The sequence below is a fragment of the Phoca vitulina genome, unplaced genomic scaffold (assembly GCF_004348235.1).
Source record: "Phoca vitulina isolate PV1807 unplaced genomic scaffold, GSC_HSeal_1.0 scaffold32, whole genome shotgun sequence".
Taxonomy (NCBI): Eukaryota; Metazoa; Chordata; class Mammalia; order Carnivora; family Phocidae; genus Phoca; species Phoca vitulina.
In genome coordinates, this window is record NW_022589735.1 from 6,094,010 (window position 1) to 6,119,165 (window position 25,156).

Sequence of the window (25,156 nt, forward strand, 5' to 3'; positions counted from 1 at the left end):
CTCCGGCTCTCTTATAAGAATACCTGCAATGGCATTCAGGATCCATGTGGGTAATCCAGGATAATCTCTATCTCAAGATCCTTAATTGAATCCCTTTGGCTGTATAAAAGGAATCTGTAAAATGCACAGATGGCAGGGATTTGGGACCTCGATTTCTTTGGGGACACTCTTTAGTTCACCACAGGTAATGCAGGCTTTTTTGAACTAAGTGATTTTTTTTAAAAAGATTTTTATTTATTTATTTGACAGAGAGAAAGAGATAGCGAGAGCAGGAACACAAGCAGAGGGAGTGGGAGAGGGAGAAGCAGGCTTCCTGCCGAGCAGGGAGCCCGATGTGGGACTAGATCCCAGGACCCTGGGATCATAACCTGAGCCGAAGGGAGATGCTTAACGACTGAGCCACCCAGGCACCCTTGAACTAAATGCTTTTAATCCCTATAGATTTACAGCAAGCCTTCATTTTTATTATAAAATCTGTACAAGGCAGAGATAAGACCCGGAGGTCTTTCAGGTTCCTCGCCATTGAAAATCCTATGTCTGGCTTTAGTTCTCTCTTGATGAGCTGAACAGTCAGCAAACGGTGGCTCCTAAAGCTGAGTTGATCCCACACAAAGTGGGCTCTGCAGGGTGAGGTGCTTGTAGTCTGTCTCATGAGTGACAAGTGATAATGGAAGTGGTGGCTGGAACATTTTCTTTTCTTTCTTCTCTTTCTTCTTTAAAAGTTTTATGTATGTATGTATGTATGTATGTAATCTCTATACACAACGTGGGGCTCGAACTCAGAACCCTGGGATCAAGAGTCGCATGCTCCTCCCACTGAGCCAGCCAGGCACCCCTAGAGCATTTTCTGTTGGGCCCCTTGGGCTCCCTGGGGAAGAGGCTTTGTTCCAGCAAATCTGGGCCTCATTCATGATTCCAGCACAGACAAAGAGCTGAGGGGAAAACTCTTTTACCCTGAGGCCCTCTGGTCTGAGCTTTCTTATGACGAGAGCTACCAAACAGAACCTTGTGGGGCAGTGAGTTTCCTGTCAATAGTTCTGAACAGATGCTAAAGGACCAGAAGATAGTGCTGGGGGATCTGTACATTATTTAGGACCTTACTGTCCAGCGTGGTAGGCACTAGCCACATGTGCTATTTGATGCTTTATGCTTATTTCATATGTAAATTAAAAAACTTTTTATTTTAAAATAACTATAGATTTCCAGGAAGCTACAAAAACAGTAGAGAGGTCTCCTATACCCTTGCCCCAGCGTCCCTCAATGGTTACATTTTATATGACTGTAGCACAACATCAAAACCAGGAAATTCACATTGGTACAATGTGTGTATTGTTCTCTGTCATTTTCTCACAAGTGTGGATTTGTGTAACCACTGCCATAATCAAGATACAGAACTATTTCATCATCACAAAGTTCTCCCACGTGCCACCCCTGCAGAGTCGCCTACCGCCCTTCCCCCCACCACCCTTAGCCCCCGGTAACCACTTCTGTTTTCCATCTCCATAACGTTAGCATTTTGAGAATGTTACATTCATGGAAGCATACACGTGTGCTATTTCAAGTTTAATTCATTAAAATTAAATCAAATTTAAAATTCAGTTCCTCAGTCATACCAATCACATTTCTAATGCTTAGTGGCCACACGTGCCTAGTGACCATCAGTGGACAAGCACGGATATAGGACTATTCTATCGCTGCAGAAAGATCTATTGGAAAGTGCTGCTTTCGGGAGTAAGACCAGGTCCATGGTTCACGAATGCTGATTCACAGACCAAATCTGTGGTCATCTGAAGGCTGGGCTGGGCTGGAAGACCTGTCCCCAAGGTGGCTCCCTCAAGAGGCTGGCAAAGTAGTGCTGCCTGTTAGGGGGTCCACTTGTCTCCACTTGCACAGGACTAGCCTAAGAGGTTTCCTGATTGTGGGACTTTGAGTGTATAAACTGGGACTGTCCTGGACACACAGGAACAGTTGTTGATGGGAGGACACCATTGCTCCCAATGCGGGCCTCTCCCAGGGCTGCTCTCGTGTCCTTATGACATGGCGCTCGGCTTCTCCCAGAGCGAGTAATCCTACAGAGAGCAAGGCAGAAGCTCCCATGTCCTTCAGACCTGCCTTGGAAGTCACACAGCATTGCTTCTGCTGCATTTTGTCATTAGAAGCAAGTCACTGAAAACTCTGGTCCCCATGCAAGGAGGGGGGAATTAGGATCCACCTTTGTGAAGGGAGGATTGGGAAAGGATTAGTGGACTTACTATAAACCCTCCACACTGGCCTATGGGATCCTGAGGGGGCAAATAGGAATCCAAACTCTATTCCCTGACTGCCCCTGATGTGCCCGTCACAGGCTTGCCTGGCCTCAAGGACCCTTCCCACCCTGAGATGGTGGTCATCTCCCCTACTTCAGTAGACATTGACAGGAAGCAAGAGGGGGAAGGGTGACTCCAAGTCAATGGAATTGGTGAGCTGAGCGTGATACCTGAAGCTTTATTCAATTGTATGGATGTCCCTTACTGTGGTGTACATGAACAACTGGGGAACCATTTAGAAAATCCTACCTGTAACATTGAACCTGTTACAGATGATCATCACCAAACCATGTATCAAAACCTGGGAAAGATAGGATACTATATATATATATCAAGTGTATGTCATACACACTTGAGGGATGGTTGAGATGCCCTAGCAAGACATGGACAAGGTCTGGGAATGAATTTATTATACAAAAAAGAACATAGTTCCAGTTATGGTAGGTGGGTGGTGAATACTCTAAAGAAATGCATATTACTGTTGGTTTTATTGTCTCTTCAATAAAAGAGGGTCATTCCTTCTTCAGACCTTAGCTCACCTGTCACCTTTTCGGAGACCTTTCCAAACTTCTTGGTTAAAGTTGGTCTTCTCTGTATTATTTGGTATTTTAGTGCCTTGTTAGTGCCCACATAGCACTGGTCACATTTGCAAATGCTCTCTCCCTGCAGCCTGTGAGCTCCCTCAAGAAAGGCAGGGACTGTGTCTGCTTTTGTCCCCCAAGGTCTCTCTAGGGCCAGCACAGTGCCTTGGACATGCTTGCTGCCCAGGAATTGTTAATTGAGGTATGAATGAGGTGAGGTCTGAAGGAAGGAGGAGGGAGAGCTCATGGCTGGTTGGGGGAGGGGAGGCTGGGATCAGCCTAGTGCAGTGGGCCCTGATCCAGGGATGTCAAAGACTGCATGGGCCAGCGCTTGAAAATCTGATTAAATCAGTGTTTCTGAACCTTGGCACTGTTTACATTTTGGGTTAGATAATTCTTTGTTGTGGGGGGCTGTCCTGTTTAATATGTTTAGCGGCATCCCAGGCCCCTGTTCCCTCGAGGCCAATACCACATCCTCCCTTGTGACATTTAAAAACATCTCCAAATGTTGCCAAATGCCCCCTGGCGACTGCCCATGGAGTTGGGTCAGAAAACCAGTCCAGCACCCTAGTGAGCCTGAAATCTTTGCATGAAGATGAACTGAGGATGTAAAAGAGGGACACTGAAGCCTGTCTCACACAGAAACCGCTCTCTTGAGAACGTGTTATTCAGAACCGTCTGGGCGACAGGCACGGTGTGTGCTGCCACCTATTGGTGGATTCTTGGGAGTGCACCCATGGCAACACAGACCGAGGGACAGCGAAGCAACTTACTTGCCTGGCAGGTGGGTGGCAGCAGGGCTGGCCATGAAGGGCTTCTCCTTAAGGATGGGCCAGGGAAGCCCCAAATAAGGCCAGCCAGGGTGTGCAGCAACCAGGAGAGCCAGTGGGAACAGGACATTTTCCGGTCATTTTGGTCAAATGTTTAATGATGTGTTTGTTAAAAAAAAAAAATCAGGCCAACTTACTTATTTCTCTCTTCCTTTTTCCTGCAGACACTATGATCCCTCCTCCTTAGAAATCCTCTGATTTGGGCTTGGCCCTCAAGGGTTTGTATCAGGACAGGGACCCTTTGAGATGGGGTCATGCCCAGCTTCCTGTTCCTCAACCACTCCCCTTGGCCAGACTGCCGGTGATCCCAGAGGCAGCCCCCTCCCACAGGCTACCCTTGGGGGGGGGGTAGGCAGCGGTGGGGGAGTGAGGATTGATGGGGGAGAGGGCAGGAGGTTGGCACCTCCCATGGCCAAACCCAAACTTACCATCTTCTGCTCCACCTGCCCCTTCTCTGCGCCCCCAGCTCTATAGGGACAGCACCAGCCCTATTTACACAGCCAGAAACATCACCTCCATCACTGAGTCCTACAGGTTGTGCTTTCTCTGAGTCTACTTCATCTACCCTCCCACCTCCACTGCTGTTTTCACCACTGTCTGAGCCCCCCTCATCCCAAGCCTAGGTCAATGCAGTGGCTCCATTGGACTCTTCTATTCCATGCAGTGTTGCCTGAGGTCAAACACTTGTGGCTGCATTGAGCTGGAAGCTTGGCCAGGGCTGGAATGTTCTAGATGGCTACACTCACGTATCTGGTACCTGGGGCTGAGGATGGGGGTGGGGAAGTAGCCCAGCGTCTCTCTCTCCTGCAGGGTAGTTGAACGTATCTGGGGGACTGGGGCTACAAAGACAAAGAAGGGAAGTTCCTTGGCCTCTAAAGTCTAGGCTTAGAACTGGCACACTGTTCCTTCTAGCACATTCTATTGGTCAGAGCAGGACCCAAGGCCAGCCAAGTTTTAATAGGAGGGGAAGTAGACTCCACCTCTTGGTGAGAGACTCTTGATGGTTGGGAGGAACTGGCCGCCATCTTTGCAGACAACCCACCATACCCACCACCCTCGGGTCAGGTCAGCCTCTCCATTAAAGATTCACTTACTCACTTTATTTCTGCTTAAAAGTCTCCTGTCAGGCTGTCCTGAGTAGACCCTCCCCCCATTGCTTTCTACCCCTACACTGCCTTAATTTTCTACTGGACATTTACCAGCACTTGACATTATAGTTCACATTTATTGGCTAACTTTTAGTCTTGCCCACTGTACAGTAAGCCCCCAGAGGGGAGGGACTATGTCTGTTTAGTTCAGTGCTAAGTCCTCAATATCTATAAGAGCGCCTGGCCCATTGTAGGAACTTAGTACATGTTTGTTGAATGAATGAATGTTCCTAAGAAACTTTCTTCCATAGCACTTACCGAAGTTCATCATTACATGTAGATTTGTACGGTGATTTGAGCAAAGTCTGTGTTTTCCTCAAAGAAATACCCACCATTATATTATATTGCTACTTCTTAGGGCAGTGTCTGGAAAATAGGAACCCGTAATGAATTTTGGCTGAATGAATGGATTCTGAGTGGAGGGACAGGCTGCAGGGCAAAAAGTGAAGCATCTTCCTAGGGAGTCCTCCCACTTTACAACACACAGACACGGGATCTTGAAGAGGGCTGTAAATAAAAATGTTTTGAGGGGCACCTGGATGGCTCATTTGGTTAAGCAACCGACTCTTGATTTTGGTTCGGGTCATGTTCTCAGGGTCCTGGGATGGAGCCCCTGTCGGGCTCTGTGCTCAGTGGGGAGTCTGCTTGTCCCTCTCCCTCTGCTCTCTCTCTCTCTCTCTCTTTCCCCCTCTCTCCCTCTCTCGCCAATAAATAAATAAAACCTTTAAAAAAATTAAAGAAAATGTTCTGAATTGATATTCTTTACCCACCCTGTTTGGAGTAGCCAAACTGGAAGCTTGGCCAGGGCTGGAATGTTCTAGATGGAGTTTCTCACTGTGAGGCTATGTAAGGTCACAGAGCATTTCTCTGAGGATCACTGGGGCTGCTTCTGAAAAACATGGGTGGTGGCCCCACCCCCAAAATATTAATGGAGCAACTTGACTAGGGAGACCCTACCACCTGCGTATACCAGCCGCCCTCCAGGTAGTTCTCATATGCACCACAGCTTCAGAAACATTGCTTTCCATTTCTGTGTTCTAAGTTTGTGTTTCTGGGGGCTGGGTTTTCCTGTAAACCACCTGTGTCTCTTAAGTTCTTGATAGCTGTATTTCCCTCAGAAGGCTTTGTAAACAAGCAGTCTGTTCCATAATCTCTGAAAAATAAAGCATGTTTCCTTACATTTTGAGGAACCTGATGCTCAGGATCATGGAGAGATGATCATGGCCCAATCCCCTATGGCTGGGCAGGATAATGCTTAAACCACAGCAGGCAGAAAGGAAGCAAAACTGGGTTTCTCCTTCTGCAGATTTGCTAGGTTTGTATCTGGACCTTAGAGAAGAGGTGGGGTCCTTGATATGGGGAGGCCCTTGGTACAGTTAGTGGGAAGCCAATATTCCCCCAGGGTTGAGGAGGAACTGGGGAGGGAAAGGAAGGGAGAAAGGGCTTACTCTTCTTACGTAAGAGTCAGGGAAGAACTTGTTTTGTAAGGCCAGGGCAGCCCGGCTGCTAAGTTTAGATTTGAACCTGAAACTTCTGAACTTCAAGAGGCATCTGAGGCTGCCGCTCCCTTGGGCTGTGCTAGTGCTATCAGGAAGGGGCTGTGTCTCTGGCTCCATGGTCTCCACCTGGGCAGCTGGGGGAGATGGTGGGCCTTAGAGGAAGGAGAGACCTAACCAGTTTTAGGAAAGCTACGGCAGGGGCACCTGGGTGGCTCAGTCCATTAAGTGTCTGACTTAAGGTCCTGGGATCGAGCCCCACGTCGGGCTCCCTGCTCAGTGGAGAGCCTGCTTCTCCCTCTCTCTTGTGCTCTCTCTCTCAGGTAAATAAATAAAATAAAGAGAAAAAGAAAAGCTACGGCATTTCCAGAGAAAACCCTGATGGTCAGCCCAACCCCCACAATGTCTCCTCCAGCAAAGAGGACAGTAGGTCATGGAGGGGGCGGGGCATGAGAGACGGGTGGGGGCAATGGCAGGAACACTTTGGCTCAGTAGCCAACCTGGCTGCTGATTTGTTGCCTGCTGACCTGTCACTGCCCCCATCAGCCAGAACGTCCCTCCCACCCGCCAGGACAGAGGGGAGGCGCTGGTGGTGGGGCCAGTGGGGAAGCCCCAACTGTCTTGGAGCCCCTTGCGGGGTCTCCGGGAATAAGAACCAACAGGCAATGTGGTCTCAGCTAGGGCAGATGCTGGGTCTGAGAGCAGACCTTGGTCAGCCAGGAGAAACCAGGAGAAGCCAGTCAGTCCTCTTCCTAGGGAGTGTCTGTGTGTCCGGGTGTCTGTGAGTGGGGGTGGGGGTGGCTTAGGGGGAGTGCTACGTGAGAGGGAGCACAGCCCACAGAACCATCCCCTCTGACACCAATTGCAAGTCTCAGGGTTTCCAAGATCGCTTTTACATGTAATAATGTACGGAGACTTGTAGAACTCTCCGAGGGCCATTATACTCACAGTTATGGTCATGGAATATTGCCAACTAGGGAAGTTCACTCTAGCCTGGGTGACCAGAGATTTACTGGGGCTCCGTAGTCAATTGTCCACATAGCTGACATCAGCTTCCAGTCTCTCCCGAGGTCCAGCAGCTACTGTGACTCAAAGCCCCCACCCTAAATCACATTGTTAGTTTATCTAGTAGCCGGTCCCCACCCTAAATCACGTTGTTAGTTTATCCTGTGTGGCCAGCCCTCACCCTAAATGAAGATACTCCTATCTGGCGTGACCTTGCAAGGGCTCAGAGATTATTTTCCAGAAGCTAAGGGCAAGTCCCAGACCACTCTTAGAACGAGGTGAGGTTAAATTCTTTATCATACAGGCAGATTAAACAGCCCCCAGCCCACACCAAGGCTTTGAGGCCATTCTTCCTGGATGATTGACAACCCATGGGCACGAGGCCTAGCTGTCTGGCCAGGAGGACAGAGGACAGCTGTCCCCAAAGTGTGCCACCTGCCTAGAGGGAGGAGTAAGCCCCTCCAGGTCAGTCACCTCTCTTTGCGCTGTGTGCCACTCACCATCTATTTGGACGTTTGTTTACTCACCATTTACTGAACATCTGCAACGTGAAGAGCATTCTAAGGAGGAGATGGAGAATAAAGAGCAAACCAACAGTGAAATAATTTTAAAGTGAGCTACGCGCTATTAAGGAAACAAAGGACTGATCTCAGTAAGGAAAGAGGGGAGAAAAGAACCTGCTTTAGATTGCATGGCAGGAAAAGGCAGCTTTAAGTAGGTTCCATGTTAGCTGAGAATGAGAAAGGAACCAGCTGTGGGAAAGACAGGGGAAGAGCATGCCTGGCGTAGGGGCACGTGGGCCTCAGCTGCCACGTGATGCCTCCGTACAGATTGTGAAAAGGCACCCGGAGGCAGAAACATAATTGCTTCCTTGTGGCTGACACAACCCTGTCAGGACCCAAGGCTTCATGAGCCATGTCTGGACAGGATCTCAGCTCCGCACATCCCCTTGGCCTGTGCTTGTGCAGTGTGTAAGCCACAAGACCTGACATGGTAACCTTGGACGGGCACTGCCTGGAAGCAAGCACCCCTGGGGCAGCCCTACTGGTTGGTGCCAGAAACCAGGCTGTTTTAGCTCCATCTGACCTCGCCTGCTTTTCAAATAATGTTTTGCCTGTTAGCAGAGGCCATGTGCAGAAATTGGGAAATTCTTCCTCAAGTCCCAGACCTTTTTTCAGTGCATTAAAGTCAAGGGCAAGAGGCATTTCTGTGTCTGTCTTCAGGGCACACTGCATGTGTCCACTTACTGTTGGGGTCTGGAAAAGGGGTTCCCTGTCTCTTGCAGTAAAAGAGGATCCTAACTGAATTTTTTCCTGGTTTTCTTCATCTTTTGCAGGACCCAGTACAGGCTGAGCAAAGGATAAACTCTTGCTGCCTTTTAGCTCAGAGGTCTCTGGTAGGCTACCAACCCAAGTCAGCTCTACTTAGTACCCTCAGCCCCACCCAAACACACCCACGCCCATGTGAGCATGCGCACACACTGGGGTCCCTGTCAGGGGAGCTGGACCGGGATTGAGGCACCAGGTTTGCCATACAGGTTTGCCATGTAATAGTAGATCTGCATTCCAAATCACAGGTAGTTTTCTACAGCAGAAATCCTGCCTCTTTTCATGATTGTTTGATTTTAATTTGTTTACCACAGTGTTTAAAAGTTGGAACTTAGAGGGGCACTGGGTGGCTCATTCAGTTAAGCGTCTGCCTTTGGCTCAGATAATGATCCCAGGGTCCTGGGATCGAGCCCTGAGTAGGGCTCCCTGCTCAGTGGGGAGTCTGCTTTTCCCTCTCCCTTCCTGCTTATGTTCTCTCTCACATAAATAAATAAAATCTTAAAAAAAAAAAAGTTGGAACTTAAGAGAAAATAAAAACAAAAACACTTAGAATCTTGCCAATTATAGTGGACTGCATGTTTGTGTCCTCCCCCAAATTCAAATGTTGAAACTGTAACCCGCAACAGGATGGTATTAGGAGGTGGGGTCTTTGGGAGGTAATTAAGGTTAGATGAGGTCATAAGGGTGGGGCCCCCTGATGTGATTAATGCCCTTATAAAAAGAGGAGGAAACACGTGATCACCCCCTCTCCCTCTCTCTCTCTCTGCTCATACCAAGGAAGGCCGTGTGAGGACAGAAGCAGGAAGGGGGCTTTCACCAAGAACCCGACCACACTGGCACCCTGATCTCAGACTTCTAGCCTCTAGAACTGTGAGAAACTAATGTCTGTTGTTGAAGCCCCCCAGTCTGTGGTTTTCTGTTCTAGCACTCTGAGCTAAGGCAGATCATTTATAGTATTGTCTTCTGAGGTTCCTGTATTAGTTTCCTATGCTATTGTAAAAAAGTACCTTAGACTTAGGGGCTTAAAACAATTTAGATTTATTATTTTACAGTTCAGGAGGTCAGAAGTCCAAAATTAGTCTCACCGGGCTAACGTTAAGGTGTCAGCAAGGACTGGTTCCTTCTAGAGGTTTTGAGGGGAGAATCTGTTTCCTTATCTCTCCTGACTTCCGGAGGCGGTCTGCATCACAGGGCTCACAGGCGTGGTGCCATCATCAAGGCCAACCGAAAGGCATCTTCCAATCTTTCTCTCCAACCTCTGCTTCTGTTGCTCTATCAGCTTCTCTCGCTCCGAGTCTCTTGTCTTCCTTCATAACACCACTGTGGTTACATTGGGCCCACCTGGACAGTCTAGGTTAATCTCCCCATTTCAAGATCCTTCACATAATTGTATCGGTTAAGTTCCTTCTGACGTGTAGGGTTACACACACACACACATATAGGTTGGGATGATTAGGACGTGGACATCTTTGAGAGGTCATTATTCTATCCACCATGGTTCATCTCTACAGTTTTTAATGTCGTGGTTGCAGTAATACTAATACATGATTGCCTTCAATTAGCATTGTAATAGAAATATTTCCTCACAGGAAGGCTTTGTGACCCTCTTTCCTCAAGGATATGAATGCTCTGTAGAAGGTGTAAGCTTCAATTTGCTCAAGCTGGAAACCAGGCTGTATTCCATTCTGGGCTGCTACACATCTTTCTGAAGCTAGTATTCCCCATTCTTGGGATTGCTTTAGCATGGGTTCCCAGGAAGAGGTCAAAGGACTAGGTTTATGATTCTTGTTATATATTGCCTAATTGCTTTCCAGGACTTTTATCAGTTTACACTACCTCTCCTGATCAACCTCATCTGGCTTTCTTAAAAAAAAGTTCTCTCATTTAATACTAAAGGTATTATATCTCATTAAAGAATATTTGGGACATATAGAAAGAGCTAAAGGAAAAAAAAACCCACTCAGTTCCATAAATTGCTTTTCTTAAGTTATTTATTTATTTATTTTTTAGTAATCTCTATACCAATGTGGGTTTTGGACTCATGACTCACAGTCAAGAATCACAAAGTCCCATAAATTGAAACACAACTTTCATTAATACTTAATAAATTTCCTTCCAATATTTCTCTCTGTGTGTATGTATATATAATTTTTTAAAAATCATGGATATTATGGGGGCGCCTGGGTGGCTCAGGCGGTTAGGCGTCTGCCTTCAGCTCAGGTCATGATCCCAGCGTCCTGGGATCGAGCCCCACATCGGGCTCCCTGCTCAGCTGGAAGCCTGCTTCTCCCTCTCCCACTCCCCCTGCTTGTGTTCCCTCTCTCTCTGTCTCTATGTCAAATATATAAAATTAAAAAAAAAAACTTTAAAAAAAATCATGGATATTATGTTGGAACTTCTTGGAACTGTTTTAAATCCTAGGAACCTCATGGTTTTGGATATGCAGGAGAAAATTTTTTTATTGTGTTTATCTTGGGATGTCCCCAGGATCTGGTCTCTCTCTTTTGTGGGCTGGCTTCATTCTTAGGGCAAGTCTTTATTTCAAAAGCCCCAGGAAGTCTGGCCGGGGTCACTGGTCCATCCCTGTAGCCAGTAGCGTGCAGTGCTTTGATTGGTCCAAGAAAGTCCCTGGAGTCAGGGATGGAGTCAGTTCCATCAGAGCTTGTGGACTGACAGGAGGAGGAGAAGGGTCATCTCCTCCAAAGAAAAACTGTTATACCTGACCTGGGTTTATTAGTTCATCATTGCAAGAGAGGACCTGATTGGCTGGTCTTGAGTCAGGTGCCCACTCCCAGCTCAAACCCCTGGAAGACAGAGTGAAGGTGGGGTTGCTAAGCCTGGCATGACAGGCTGCCTTGTTCAGTTCTTCCCTTGGGGCTGTGGTGGGGAGGGGTCAACATTAGGGTCTGAGGATTCCATGTCTCACCAGATTTCTTCACTGTTTTCTGAGTGCTTACCTGTTTTCTCTCCCATTTTAAACTCACCACAGCCCTCTGAAGTTGAAGCCGAGCAGTTAGCCCTGTTGCCCAGGGTCACACAGCCAGTGAGTCAAAGGGCACTCATGTTATTAATCTTGTAGCAGCACCTAGGGGAGCCCCAGAAGGGACCCAGAGCAGGTGGGGCATGGGGAACTCTTCCCATGCTGAGGGGTCCTGAAAGGCGGTTTGGCAAAGGAGTGCTGGAGAGGAGGGAGCCCCTAGGACATTTGGTCCAAGCATCACACCTGGGCTTCACTGACCCAGGGTGGGGCATTTGCTCCTAGCTCATGTGAGGTTTCCAGAACCCCATCTTCCCGTAGAGCCATCTGGTTCTGCCCTGCCTCCCTGAGGTTCTGTCCTCCCAAACTCCGCTGTACTGCACTCATGGGTGATCAGGGCCTTTCCTTGTCTCACTCTCTCCAGCAGTGTGCTGGGGCCTTTGTGTGCAGAGTGGGGATGACCACGCTGGGAAGCTCTGAGTCTCCCAGTCAGCCATGGAGCAGCTCATGGGCTTGGGGAGAGTTCTAGCATCGGTCCTCCACGCTCCAGGACCTCAAGGGGTTTAGCTGTGCTTGCTCACATTTTCAATCAGACTTGAGCCCTCTACAGAGCCCAGTGCACCTTGTCTGCACCCCGCCCCGCCCCCCCATAAGCTAGCGCTCTTCTTCCTCAACATCCCACCCCCACTGGAACACCAGTTGCCCTTTCCCATTTAAACTGCCATCTCTTTCCAGAAGCCTGTCCTGACTGCCTCTGCCCATGCCCCAATTGCCTACTCCTTGAATCTGTGCCACAGGTGTTAGCCACAGCTAGCGAGGGTCCTGATTCCGTAGCCCTGCACCGCCCCCACCGGGGCCCCAGACGCCCCAAGCCTTGGAGAACGTTTGTTGGCTGAGGCGAAAGACGTGCAGAATCTTCATCCAGCCACGAAGTGATTCATTCTTGGGAACACTCAGTGGTAATTCTTTGGTGAAGGAGACCACCGGCTCAGGCCTAGCGGGGAGACGCCACACTCTTACCGGGGTAGGCAGGCCCCTGGTGGACGCGGGGTCCCCGAGGGGCCCCCGGCTGGCCAGAACCTGCATTACGTCTGCGCGCTGGGAGACTCAGGAGATATTCTGGCGAAACGCAATTTACTTTTTGCACTTCTCAAAATGCTCCGAAAATGGCTACTAGCAGTTTCGCTCCAGGGAAAAAGTATCTGCAAATCTGGAGTGCAAACTCGGCGCACAGGGGTTTTTCTCAGCGCTTTGCCCTAGGCCGCCGCGGGGCTCGGCGAGCCTGGCGTAGTGCAAGCAAGGGTCAGAGTTGGGAAACATTGTGTCGGAGCCGGGAGCCGGGGACCGGGGGCCGGGAGCCGGGGAGCGACAGTCGTGGCCTCTCCTTCGTATCCGCGCCGCCCCAGGCGCCGAGTCCCCCAGCCAGCCCTGGGGCTACCCCCAGGGTCACAGAGCCCCATTTAACATCCCGTGCGGGCTTTGCCCGGGTAGGGGTCCCGGGGGTCACCTAGGCCACCCGGGCTAGGCGCTGGTCCAGCACCGCTCGCCGCATCATCTCCCGGGGGAGGGCGACTGTCTCCCAGCCCCGAGGTCAGGATGCGGGCCCAGGATCCCGCGCGTCTTCTGTTAGCGCAGGACCCACCCCCCCCAACCCGGCCACCGCTCAGCGAACCGGAAGACCCTCCCCCCCTCCCCGCAAGCTTCAACCCGGAGGATTTCCAGCCAAGACTGGCCCGCACGGGCGGCCGGCACGCGTGTCCCCGCGCACGCACACAGCTTGCGCACGTCAGCCCTCACGCCGCCTCGTCCCCGTGCCCGGGCGCACGCAGCTCTCACGCGGGCCCGCACACCCGGTGGGCACACGCATCCGCGGCGGGCACTGAGAGCGCAGGAAGGTAAGGGCGCGGGCCCGCAGGGGCTGGGGACCCGGGCCCAGGCCTTGTCGGTGTCCGGGGCGGGCTCAGGGGCGGAGCTCGCCGGTCCGGGCGCGCAGGGTCGGGGCGGGTCCGCGCCGCCGCCGTCCGCGCCGTCCCGCCCTCGGCTCAGCAGCTCGCTGCGTTCCTCTCGCTGCAGCCCCCGCGGTAGCAGCCGCTCAGCCCGCCGCCACCGCCACTGAGGTAGGCGCCTCGGACCCGGGTCCGCGATCGGCCCGGCGGAGCTGAGGGGGGAGGCGGTGCGGGGGGAAGCGGGCGTGGGCGAGGGGCTGAGGGCCGGGCCCCAGGGAGCGAGCGGGAGCACCCCGCACGGGCCTGGCCGGTCCGCGGCTGGCACAGCAGGCCGCGCGGGCCGGCGGCAAAGCGGGCTCGGGCGGGGGAGCGGGAGGCCGGACGTCCGGGGGGCGCCTGCGGCGGCGACTCCAGCCTGCGGGGGGACCTGCGGGCGGAAGGGCACGGGCCGCCGCCGCGGAAGGCCAGGCCGGCTGCAGGTCTAGGTGACCTTTCCCGGCGGCGCCCTCTGGCCCTGGATCCCGCCAGCGCGGGTCGGGCGGGGGACCGCCTGCCACCCACGCTCGCCGGGCCTGGCCCACGGACCTGTGCGGGCCATGCTGTCGCCGCGGGGATGAGTTCCTGGGACGGCCGTGGCCCTTCGCTCCCAGTCCCACACGCCCTGTCCGGCCTGTCTGGTCCACGCCCAGGGAAGCTGGCGCCCGGCACTTGTCCGCGGGTGCCAGCTCCTTACGGGGCGGAACCGGAGGCTGAGAGTCGACCTAGGCCGCTGGGCCCTGGGCAGTAGGCTAGGCCTCGGGAGAGGACGCCCGGCGGGGAGCGGATGTGGCCTCCTTGGCCTTAGGAGGGATTCCCGGTTCCTGTGCTCATTCATTCACCGAGTGTGGCGGTGCTTTCACGGAGCTGGTTCAGGGCCCTTGGATTTCAGGGCTGCAGTCCCAGTGACTTGTCCAAGGTCACACAGCCGGGACGATACCAGGCCTGGGTTTTCTCATCTGTGGAATAGGAGTAATTATAGCTCTCCCTCGTTGGGTTTTTGGGAAGAATGAAATGAGTTGGTTAACTCAGAGCCTTCGGTAGAAACCTTGACAGCCTTGAGGCTTTTTGGGAGGATTTAGCCCATCCTCTGCACACCATTTTTACTCCACGTGGTGTTCTGGAAAGGGTTCAATAAACATAAACAGCCACTGTTATTTTAAACATTATTATTAAACACTTGTGTGCCAGGCATTGAGTAATTTTCAGGATACTTCAGGAAAAATCCTGTAAGTTTATAGACAGACAAGGTCAGGCTGAAGCAGGAAGTTGCGTGTGGGTGCGGAGCTGAGGGAAGCCTAGCCCTGTTGGACCTGAGGGAAGCCTAGTCCTTGACCAGCCTCACCTCTCTGGGGGAGATAGGGAATGGACCCCTCCTTTGCCTAACACCCAGTTGGCAAGGCCAGGGCAGACTGCCCAGGGCTAGCCTTGTTTCTCCACCCCAGCTCTGGACTGAGGTCTGCAGGGTTAGGCTTAAGCCCTATGTAGCTTTGTTTTCAGTGCCTGGGGTGGGGCCACTTGGCGCACAGTAGGTACTTGAGAAAGGTCTTTGGGGGTAAATGCATTCTTGCTTTTTATCCAAGAGGCAACTCACCCTTCCTGATAGAAGGATAGTTTTTAGCATTGCAGCACATGGCTTATAGTAGGTGCTCATTAAGTATTTGTGCTCATTGAATGGGCATATGTAGTGGCTGCAGGCCCAGACCATAGTCTCTTGATCTTGGACATCCTTTCTAAGGGGCACGCACATCTCGCTCACTTCCAGAAAATAGCCTTGCTTAGCGAGAGTCACACATGTTTCAAGAGCTGCAGGGGAATGTACAGCCCTAGAGCGCTGAGAGGCAGAACGTTTTCCTAATTTGAAATAACTGCTTTAAACATGTTACCTTCATTCTGTGACTTTTTCACTTCCTGTGGGAAACCTGTAGAACTGTGTTTCTGGGCCTGCGGGGGAGGGTGACCCAGGTGAATGGGATTCTGCTAAAGTTTTGGGCCTGGTGCTTTTCCCCCCTCTCTGATGGTGGGTGGTTTGGTAACTTCAGCACTGGAGTTGTCCAGAGTAAAATGGTTGACCCTGCTGTCAGTTGATTACTTAGTTTTATTTCTGTATTCCATTCTATAAGCAGGGCTATCTGTAGACACAAACACAGTGGCTTAGGGGGACCGTACAGTGAGGAGTTGCCGTGGGCTGCTGGTCCTGATGGGCACTGGGCAGATGTGGGCAGTACCCTTCAAGCTGGTCATGGACCCTCACCTTTACCGGTAGGATGCTCCCAAGGCATTGCAGTTCACTTTGCCTTTGGTGGAATTTCTCATGGCCTGACCTCTTTGTTGGTGGTGACTGAGAGAAGCATGTCTGTGGTTGAGAGCCAGCCCAAGCCTGCAGGCAGCCCCTCAGGGTACTCAGAGGGTCTGTGGCCTTGGACTTCTTACAGACTCCTCTGGTAGCCACTGAGGAAATGTGACCAGTGGGATCCTCAGCTGGGCCTGGGCACCTTCCTCCTTTTGACTGCTTGCTCTCGGGGGGTGTGGGTGATTGGGTATCTATGCCCTTTACCCAGAACTGTGCTGGAGAGAGTCTTGGAACGCAGATTGAGTTCACAACACGTCTCTGACGTGAGCCACTGGATCTAGTACAGGTCAAGTCACTGTCTTGTTCCTCAGTTTCTCCACTGTGTGATCATCATCATCAAAACAGTCGTTCTTACTTGAGAGCCTGCTCAGCACCCTCCTGGGGGATTAACATACGTTCTGTGATGTTGAATCCACCATCCTACAAACCTTGGGAGAGAGGTACTATTGTTTCCTTTTCATGGGTCAGGAGGCTTGAGCACAGAGTTGGGACCCAGGGCTGGCAGTTTCACACCGAGGTAGCACACCAAGGGGCCACTGTGATGAGCTAATAGGGTAGAATTTGCTGTTCAGCCGGGGAGTGTTCTTCTTTCACGCTGATTAGAGTGAACATGTGTCTGGCTGGGTGTAGGCTAGCTGTCAGTGGATTGCAGTCAGTGGAGTCACCCCTCTTCGTTGCAAGGACAGTGACCCTGGGTGTCTATCAGGAGAAAGGTCAGCTTTTCCTGGAATGAGGTAGGAGGCGTTCTAGGACTTACCTGGAGAATATTCAGCTAAACAGTACCTCATTGTGGTCAGGGAGGACTCTGGACCCTGTGGTTGAGGGTGACCTTTTGATAACTTGCATAGCACCGGTAATTATAATAAGAAATATATAAAATGTAAACCTCTAACAAAATACTATCTGTGGTTGTTGCATGCCTCCCAGGTACCATTCACTGTATTAAGTATTTTATGTTAACAGTCTAATTCAGTTCTCACAGTGATGCTGAGACAGGTACTCTTTCCCCATATTAGAGCTGAAGAAAAGTGAGACTTGTCTTGCCCAGGTCACATATCTAGAGAGTTGTGGAGTGGTATTGGAACTCAGGGCTGCTTGACTCCCAAATCTACCTGCCCAAGCACTGTCTATTTTAACCCCACTGGGTCAGGGCTGCTTGACTCCCAAATCTACCTGCCCAAGCACTGTCTATTTTAACCCCACTGGGTCAAGCCAGGTAGCGAGGCTCCAGGGAGCTTGGGGAGTCTGAGGCCAGGAAGGAGCCCTGGGTGCGCCTGGGACTCAGACCTTGGCATGCTGCCTGCCAGCCCAGGCCTTTCTTCCCTTGATGGGTGGGGAGGCAGGCAGGGTGCCCCCAAGTCAGTTACATTGTCTTGAAGCTTCTTACTGAAGGCTTTGCTGGTGGTGGCCTACCTCCCAGAGTGTTTTAAAATAGAAGCAAGCCTAGGAAGCTGGGCTGCCCGGTGTGAGACTGTCGTGGAGTGGGAGGGAAGGACAGCTGCACTGGGAACACAGACTTGCTACCAGAGCGCAGGACGTTGGCTTTGCCAGCATCCTGTAGACCTAACCAGGGCCTGCCTTCTTCATGAGAAAGTGTGGGATGGGGGTCTGTGGGGAGGCTTCTCATGGTGTTGGCCCAGTATATTGGCTTTCAGAGCTGGGCTGGCCTTCTACTGGGGAACTTGCTTTTCCTGGTCCCCAGAGTTAGGGGGAGGTGCTCTGATTCTAATCCCTGGCTGGCCTGATGCTCCTCCTATATGCTGGCCTAGTTCTGCTCAGACAAACCACCTCTAATGCTGTTAAGAGAAACAGCAGAACCAAAGGCTTTCCTACAATATTCCCTTTCTAAGGGAAATTCAGGATGGTGATGGTGATGGAGGTGATTGCTCTGTTGGTCAGGGTCCTTGCAGGAATCAGATGCACACTTCCGTGCAGTAATCAAAGAAAGCATAATGAAGGGATCATTTGCAAAGTTGTGAGCACAGTGTGGAGCACCTGACAAGTGATGTGTGCCCCCCCACCCCCCACTGTGGGTCTTTTAGAACCTGGACGGGGCCCCTTGGCAGGAGCTGTGGCCTTGGAAAGTAGTCAGTGCCCACCTGAGCCCCAGTAGGGAGGGAGCTTGGGGAATGAGTACCCCGGCCTTGCTCTCCCATCTTCTTCTGGTACCTCCTGTTGACCAAAACCAGCCATAGCCTTTGATAGCAGTCCATAATGATCAGCTCTTGGGGCATAGAGCAGGATGGAGGTGCAAAGTGGATCTGGAGGGGCAAACAAGGAATATCCAGAATAGGGACACCTGGGTGGCTCAGTCAGTTAAGCATCTGCCTTTGGCTCAGGTCATGATCCCGGGGTCCTGGGATCGAGTCCCCTGTCGGGCTCCTTGCTCAGCGTGGAGTCTGCTTCTCCCTCTGCTTGTGCTCTCCCTGCTTATGCTCTCTTTGTCTCTGACAAATGAATAAATAAAGTACTTAAAAAAAAAAAGAATATCCAGAATAATGGATTATGATTAGCACTGCCGTTTACGGAGTCCTCACTGTGTGCCAGACGTTCCCACGTGCTCTGCCTACCTAGCTTACTTAATCTTTGCGGTAATTCTGGTAGAAAGGCACTATTGTTAGCCCCGTTTTATAGATGAGCAAAATGAGACCCTGGGAGTCTGAGTTTATCAGAGGCTTGTCCAGAGTTACACAGCTAGTACAGGCTGGGGCAGGTGGAACCTCTTCCAGGCTTATAGCTCCTTCTAGTCACTGCACCCCGCGGCCTGGGCACCCAGATGGGCTGGGAAATGCTGTGGCAGGGAGGCTCCTGGGGTTAGGTCCTAGCCCTGTTGTGCCTTTGCCCTTGAAGGTGGTGTCTCTCAACCCATTGGGTGTTGCCTTGCGCAGAAGTCTTTTCCTGACTGAGCTTAAGGCTCCCTGCTCCCTGTGTCGGCCACTGCACTGGTCGTCAGGCACCTGGATCCTTAAGCCCTCTGCAGACAAAAGTGCTGCGCTGCCTGTTGGTTAGGCTGGGAAAGGCCGAGAGGGAGGGAGGGAGGCTTTTGGACAAGCGGCTCAGGCGATTCTCATGTACGCTAAAATTAGGGGATCCTCTCTTTCTCCTGCCTCCTGGTCACCTGAGAATAGAATGTGCCCCCTCTAGGCCTTACCTGTTAGCCCTGCCATCTCAGTGCAGTTTGAACCGTTCTTGGAACCAGGATAGATACTTTCCACATGGCTTTTCCTTTTGGCACCTGCACTGCAACAGCCTTTTAGAATGGGATTTACTGCAGTGTGGTGAAGGCAGCGTAGCTCAATTTCACACACATTGGTTGGATCTTTTAGTTTTCTGCCCTCAAAAAAAATTACCAGTATATACCAACAACTTAAATAATGAAGTGGAATAAACACTGAAAATCCTATTTTAACTCCACTCCTTCTGTAAACCCCCTTTCCTTTCCAAGCAGTTCCCAGGCAGCCACAGTTTACAGATGGGCTTACAGCTTTTCCATCATTTGCAAATGTATGAACATACAGACGTGCATGTAAAAGGGTTTTCCTCTAATAACAGGGAAATTACACATTGTCTGTGACTTGCTTTTTTCATTTAACTACAGCTGGCCCTTGAGCAGCATGGGGGTTAGGGGTGCTTACCCTCCACGCAGTCGAAAATCCTTGTATGACTTTCGACTCCCCCCAAATTTAACTACTAATAGCCTACTGTTGACCAGAAGCCTTCCGGGTAATATATAGTCAATTAACGCATATTTTGTATGTTACATATGTTATATTATTGTAGACTAAGCTAGAGAAAAAATATTAAGAAAATCATAAGGAAGAGAAAATACATTTACAGTACTACACTGAATTTGTTGAAAAAAATCCGCATATAAGTAGATTTGTCGTCCAAGGGTCAACTGTGTATCAAAGATAGCTTTCTTTGCCACCATGCATAAATCCATCTCATTCTTTTTGATTACCACGTGATACTCCTTAGTTTGCAAGTATTCTAATTTTATTCATTCATTTCCCTGTTGGCCATTTAGGTTGCTTTTGGCTTATGTGTTATAAATAATGCTGCGGGGGAGCCTGGGTGGCTCAGTTGGTTAAGCGACTGCTTTAGGCTCAGGTCATGATCCTGGAGTCCTGGAGTCCCGGGACTCATCCCACATCTGGCTCCTTGCTCAGCTGGGAGCCTGCTTCTCCCTCTGACCCTTCCCCCTCTCATGCTCTCTCATTCTCTCTCTCTCTCAAATGAATAAATAAAATCTTAAGAAAAAATGATAAATAATGCTGCAGTGAGCATCCTCATGTATACATCTTTGGGTGCCTTGGGTGGGTTCCTAGCAGTAGAATTGCCACTAGGTTAACGTATGCCCACTTAGGCACTGGCCAGCAGCTGTCTCCAAAGGGGCTGTACTGTACAAAGTACTTAACACCTGGCGTGAGCGGGAGTGACCATTTTCCACACCAATGGTGGATGTTTTCATTTACGTTTTTACCAATTTGTTTGTTGAGTGAGCCTCTCAAACACAGATGTGTCATTCACTCTAGAGTGGCTCCCTGAGGCCCTTAGAATAAAGTCCACGCCTTGTTCTGAGGTCAGAAGTGGCAGTCATCACTTCTGAAGGCACTTGGGTCTCCTCAGCCGGAACTAAGCTCTCCTTAGGCCATGGTGGGGGTGGAGGGTGCTGGTTGTGGGTCTCTCCACCCCCAATCCCTGGTGGGGCTGCAATTTTCCTGCAGAGCGAGAGCCTACTGCCTGGCTACATTGTCATTTACTTAAACCCTCTTGTCAGATACTAAGTTTCTATTTCTTTTCCTCCTACTGTAAAAATACTTTCATGCTCCTTGCACATTACTCATTAAACAGACATTTATATTGAATATCTGCTACGTGCCAGGGCTTGTCATCTTTGACACATAGCTTTTTACATATTTTGGATAAATTTAGGCATGACAGGCTCTGGGATGCTTTGAGTTCAAGGGTGTGATTTGGGGGTAGGTGTGCACCGGGGGAGTGGTGGGGGCGCTGGAAGCAGAGCCGCTGTCACTACCAGGCTACTGATGAGTCTCCCCAAGGTGGAGGTTACATAAGTGTTATGCAGGCCACGCTGGGCGATATACTATCTCCACCCTTCGAGCTTCCAGTATGGGCTGGATTTTCATTCCTCAGCTGGAATGGAGCTTGCATAATCTGTTCAAGGTCAGCCAGGGTATGGGTGGGTAGGTAGGCTAGCAGGCTGTGGAGGGATACCATGGACTCCTGTCTCCTACCGTGACTTACTGGCTTTCTCAAAGTCATCAGTGACTGGGGGCGGGTCTGCTCAGCCCAGTCCTGTCCATCCCTTGTGTCCCATGTATCCTCCGGAACCAGGCTCCCAGGCTCTGCCTTGAAGACAAATGGGTTCCTGCCTTTCGCAGGCAGCCTTCTGATTCCCATCTGTCCAGGCCTGGCTGCCTGCCTTCCTATACCAGAGTGCCCCGCTTTGTGCTCAGCCTCTAGAGGCCGGGCTTCTGAAGGCACATGGGGTGGATGCCGCAGAGACAGATGGTGAGCGATTTGGAGCTGATCTGGGTGGAGGTAGGGGTTGGGGCCAGCGTTCAGCCTCAGCACAGGCAGGAGGTTACGTGAGAAAGCAGGATGCCAAGCTCTCTTCCCTCTGGTCCTGGCCAGAGAAACCATGAATGGGAATCTTTATTTCTACACTAAAATTGTTTTTTCAGTGGGTGCTGAGAACTGTGTAAAAATGGGCATTTCCTGGGTGCTGTTGGCAGTTGTAAGAAAGCTGAGCTCAGAGGCAGATTGCCTCGGGCCTTGCCTCAGTTCTCAGATAAATGCAGAAGGAGGGGTGCCTGGGTGGCTCAGTCATTAAGCGTCTGCCTTCGGCTCAGGTCATGATCCCAGAGTCCTGGGATCGAGCCCCGCATCGGGCTCCCTGCTCCGAAGGAAGCCTGCTTCTCCCTCTCCCACTCCCCCTGCTTGTGTTCCCTCTCTCGCTGTGTCTCTCTCTGTCAAATCAATCAATCAATCAATCAATCTTAAAAAAATGCAGAAGGAGACTGGGTGGGGAGAGCAGAAGACTGCACCAAAAGCAGGGGGGAAGCTACATTTGCACAGCATTTGGGGGCCTTTAGTGAAGGGGCAGTCATCCTCTTGCCTTCCTTGGTGGGGGTTTCCTCAGGTCCAGGAGTGGGTTTGGCTCCGCACTCATCGGGTGGTGGTTGTGCGTCTTCCCTGCGGGGTGCTGAGCGGGAGCCACATGGAGAGCCTGGCCTTATCCAAGCTCCCTCTGCGGCCCCAATTCCCTTGTCCTTAGATGGTAATCTCTTGAATGGCCAGGTACTTTAGGGTGACGTTTGCTGGCAGTGGAGTGTGTTTTGGTTTTTGTTTTTTTGACAGGTGGTTTTGCTTGTTCAGTTTTGGGGCTTAGTGATGAGTGAGGGTATTTGGCGGAGCGTTAAATGATGAGTGATCTGCCTTTTCCCTGAGGGACACACCAGCCCAGATATGAAAGCTGCTCCTGTCTGGTGAGGTGGGCCCTAGAGCCAGCAGAGGGTACTTGGGAAGGGCCTGGTGCCTGAGGTACAGGGAGGTCTTAGCTCACCGGGAGATACTGCCATCGTGCTGCTCTTCCCCTCACCCTGGGGCTGCATTTGTGGCCAGCTGGGGAAGGGCAGCACTGAAGAGGGGTGCTCAGTTCACGGATTCCTGTTAGCATTGCTTGGGGTGGAGAATGTTGTGGGCCCTTCGCTGAGATGTTGTGCAGATTTCCTCAGGACTGCATTAGCTCAGCCTTTGACACAGGGTTGTGTCCGTTGCTTCTCCTGGGAGTTACCAGGGCCGTCTGCGGCCAGAACATATGCCTTAGGCTGGTGCTGTTCTGTTCTGGAGGACCTGGTGGATGGCTTCCTGGTCTGTCCCAGGGGTGGGTGTGTCTGTGAGGTTTGTTTGGGGTGGGAGGGGAACAGGTCAGGAGAGGGGAGTCCCCAGACCTGAAACAGCCAATGGGGACAGCCTAAAGTGAATCTTCCCCCATGTTCTTCGTGCCCTGACCCTAATGCGGACTGAGCTGTCCTTGGTTCTAGCTTGATCATGTGCAAGAAATAACAAGAGCAATAAAAATAGGATAGCGTAAACAGCTCACTGGCTGCTTCTCCGCTCTGCGCTGACACAAAAGTGCGCTGAGGCAGAATTAGCAAAACCTCTGCAAAAAGTAAAATAGGACTTGGACCACAATTTTATAATTTAAAATGGTGGAAGTTTAGAGTTGTTTATTTTCTTTCTTTCTTTTTTTTTTTTTTAAGATTTTATTATTATTTATTTGACAGAGAGAGACACAGCGAGAGAGGGAACACAAGCAGGGGGAGCAGGAGAGGGAGAAGCAGGCTTCCCAAAGAGCAGGGAGCCCAATGTGGGGCTCGATCCCAGGACCCCGGGATCATGACCTGAGCCGAAGGCAGATGCTTAACCAACTGAGCCAGCCAGGCACCCTAGTTGTTTATTTTCTAGTGTACTCATTGCTTCCGTGGGCTTCTTGCAGTGTCTTGGAAGGTTAGGTCAGCAATGCGGCTTCCATTTGGGATACTGTCCCCCTGGGGTCACTTGAACCACTTTTCATTGGGTTCCCACTTACCGGGAACATGCCATGTTTATTTGTATGAATACATACATATGTGACTTCAGATGGGGTATATGCAGATTCAGTTTGGCAATTTAGGTATAACTGTATTTTATTTTTAAAGATTTTATTTATTTGACAGAGACACAGCGAGAGAGGGAACACAAGCAGGGGCAGTGGGAGAGGGAGAAGCAGGCTTCCCGCAGAGCAGGGAGCCTGATGCGGGGCTCGATCCCAGGACCCTGGGATCATGACCTGAGCCGAAGGCAGACGCTTAACGACTGAGCCACCCAGGTGCCCCGGTATAACTGTATTTTAAAAATTAATGGAGCCATCTGTGGGTTTATTGAATTTCTGCTAATTGAAGCTAATGATTCTGGAAATGGAGAAGATGTAGGCGATGGTTGTTTTCTCATGGCTTCTCTCCTCCTGGATGGAGCACACTGTGTGTGCTGCCCTGGATTAGGATTTTAATTCTGTGTTGTAATACGTCAAAGCAAAGCCTTAGGGCAAAGACTGTTTGAATTACTTACCTTCCTTGAACACTGAGGTGTTTAATAAATGCTTGTTGATTGACTTAGTGATGTGCAACAATTTCAAGTAGTACTTTGATAGTTGGTTTTAAAGATTTATTTATTTATTTTATAAAGAGAAAAGAGCAAGGCGAGCAGGGGGAGGGGAAGGGGCTGAGGGAGAGGGAGAGAAGCAGACTCCCTGCTGAACATAGAGCTCCATCTCACGACCCTGAGATCATGGCCTGAGCCAAGATCAAGAGTTGGGCGCTCAACCGAGCCACCAGGTGCCCCTGATGGTTTTATTTATTTATTTATTTTATTTTATTTTATTTTTTAAAAGATTTTATTTATTTGACAGAGAGAGACAGTGAGAGAGGGAACACAAGCAGGGGGGGTGGGAGAGGGAGAGGGAGAAGCAGGCTTCCTGCTGAGCAGGGAGCCTGATGTGGGGCTCGATCCCAGGACCCTGGGATCGTGACCTGAGCTGAAGGCAGGCGCTTAACCGACTGAGTCACCCAGGTGCCCCTAAGATATTTTATTTACTTATTTGAGAGAGAGAGAGAAAGCATGAGCAGGGGGAGGGGCAGAGGGAGAAGCAGCCTCCCTGCTCAGCAAGGGGCCCGATGTGGGATTTGATCCCAGGACCCTGGGACCATGACCTGAGCCGAAGGCAGATTCTTAATGGACTGAGCCACCCAGGCGCCCCCCTGATAGTTGGTTTTAAAAATAAAGTCCCATTGCAGCTCAACAAATGTTTGTTTACATTAAATTTTCAGGGGTGTGTGTAGTTTCGTTTCCTTCCAGGTGAAGAGTTGCCTAATTGTTTGGTTTTACTCTATTCTCTGTGAGGAATATGATACTCAAAAAATGTGTTCCCCTGAAATGCAAAGTTTTTTTGAAAAGTTACATTCGTTTGGCACATAGTAGGTACTCTGTAAATATTTTGTTGAATGAATGAAATCAGAACCGTATGGAAAATAGTTTGGCCTGAAAAAGCTCTGATATCTCTTCAGTGCATTTAATGTCATAGCA

The 25,156-nt window shown here is 50.6% G+C and overlaps 1 protein-coding gene across 2 annotated transcripts in view; it reads left to right on the top strand.

Moving 5' to 3' along the window:
- The first annotated feature begins 13,406 nt into the window (after window positions 1-13,406).
- The window catches only part of VDAC1 (voltage dependent anion channel 1), a 28,449-nt gene continuing 16,699 nt past the window's right edge, over window positions 13,407-25,156 (top strand). The window contains exon 1 of one of the 2 annotated variants that reach the window (XM_032425225.1): window positions 13,407-13,566. The gene's annotated coding sequence lies outside the window, so the exon portion shown is untranslated. Of the gene's footprint in view, window positions 13,567-13,680; window positions 13,789-25,156 lie in introns of those variants that run through there. The other variant, XM_032425226.1, reaches the window with a different exon arrangement.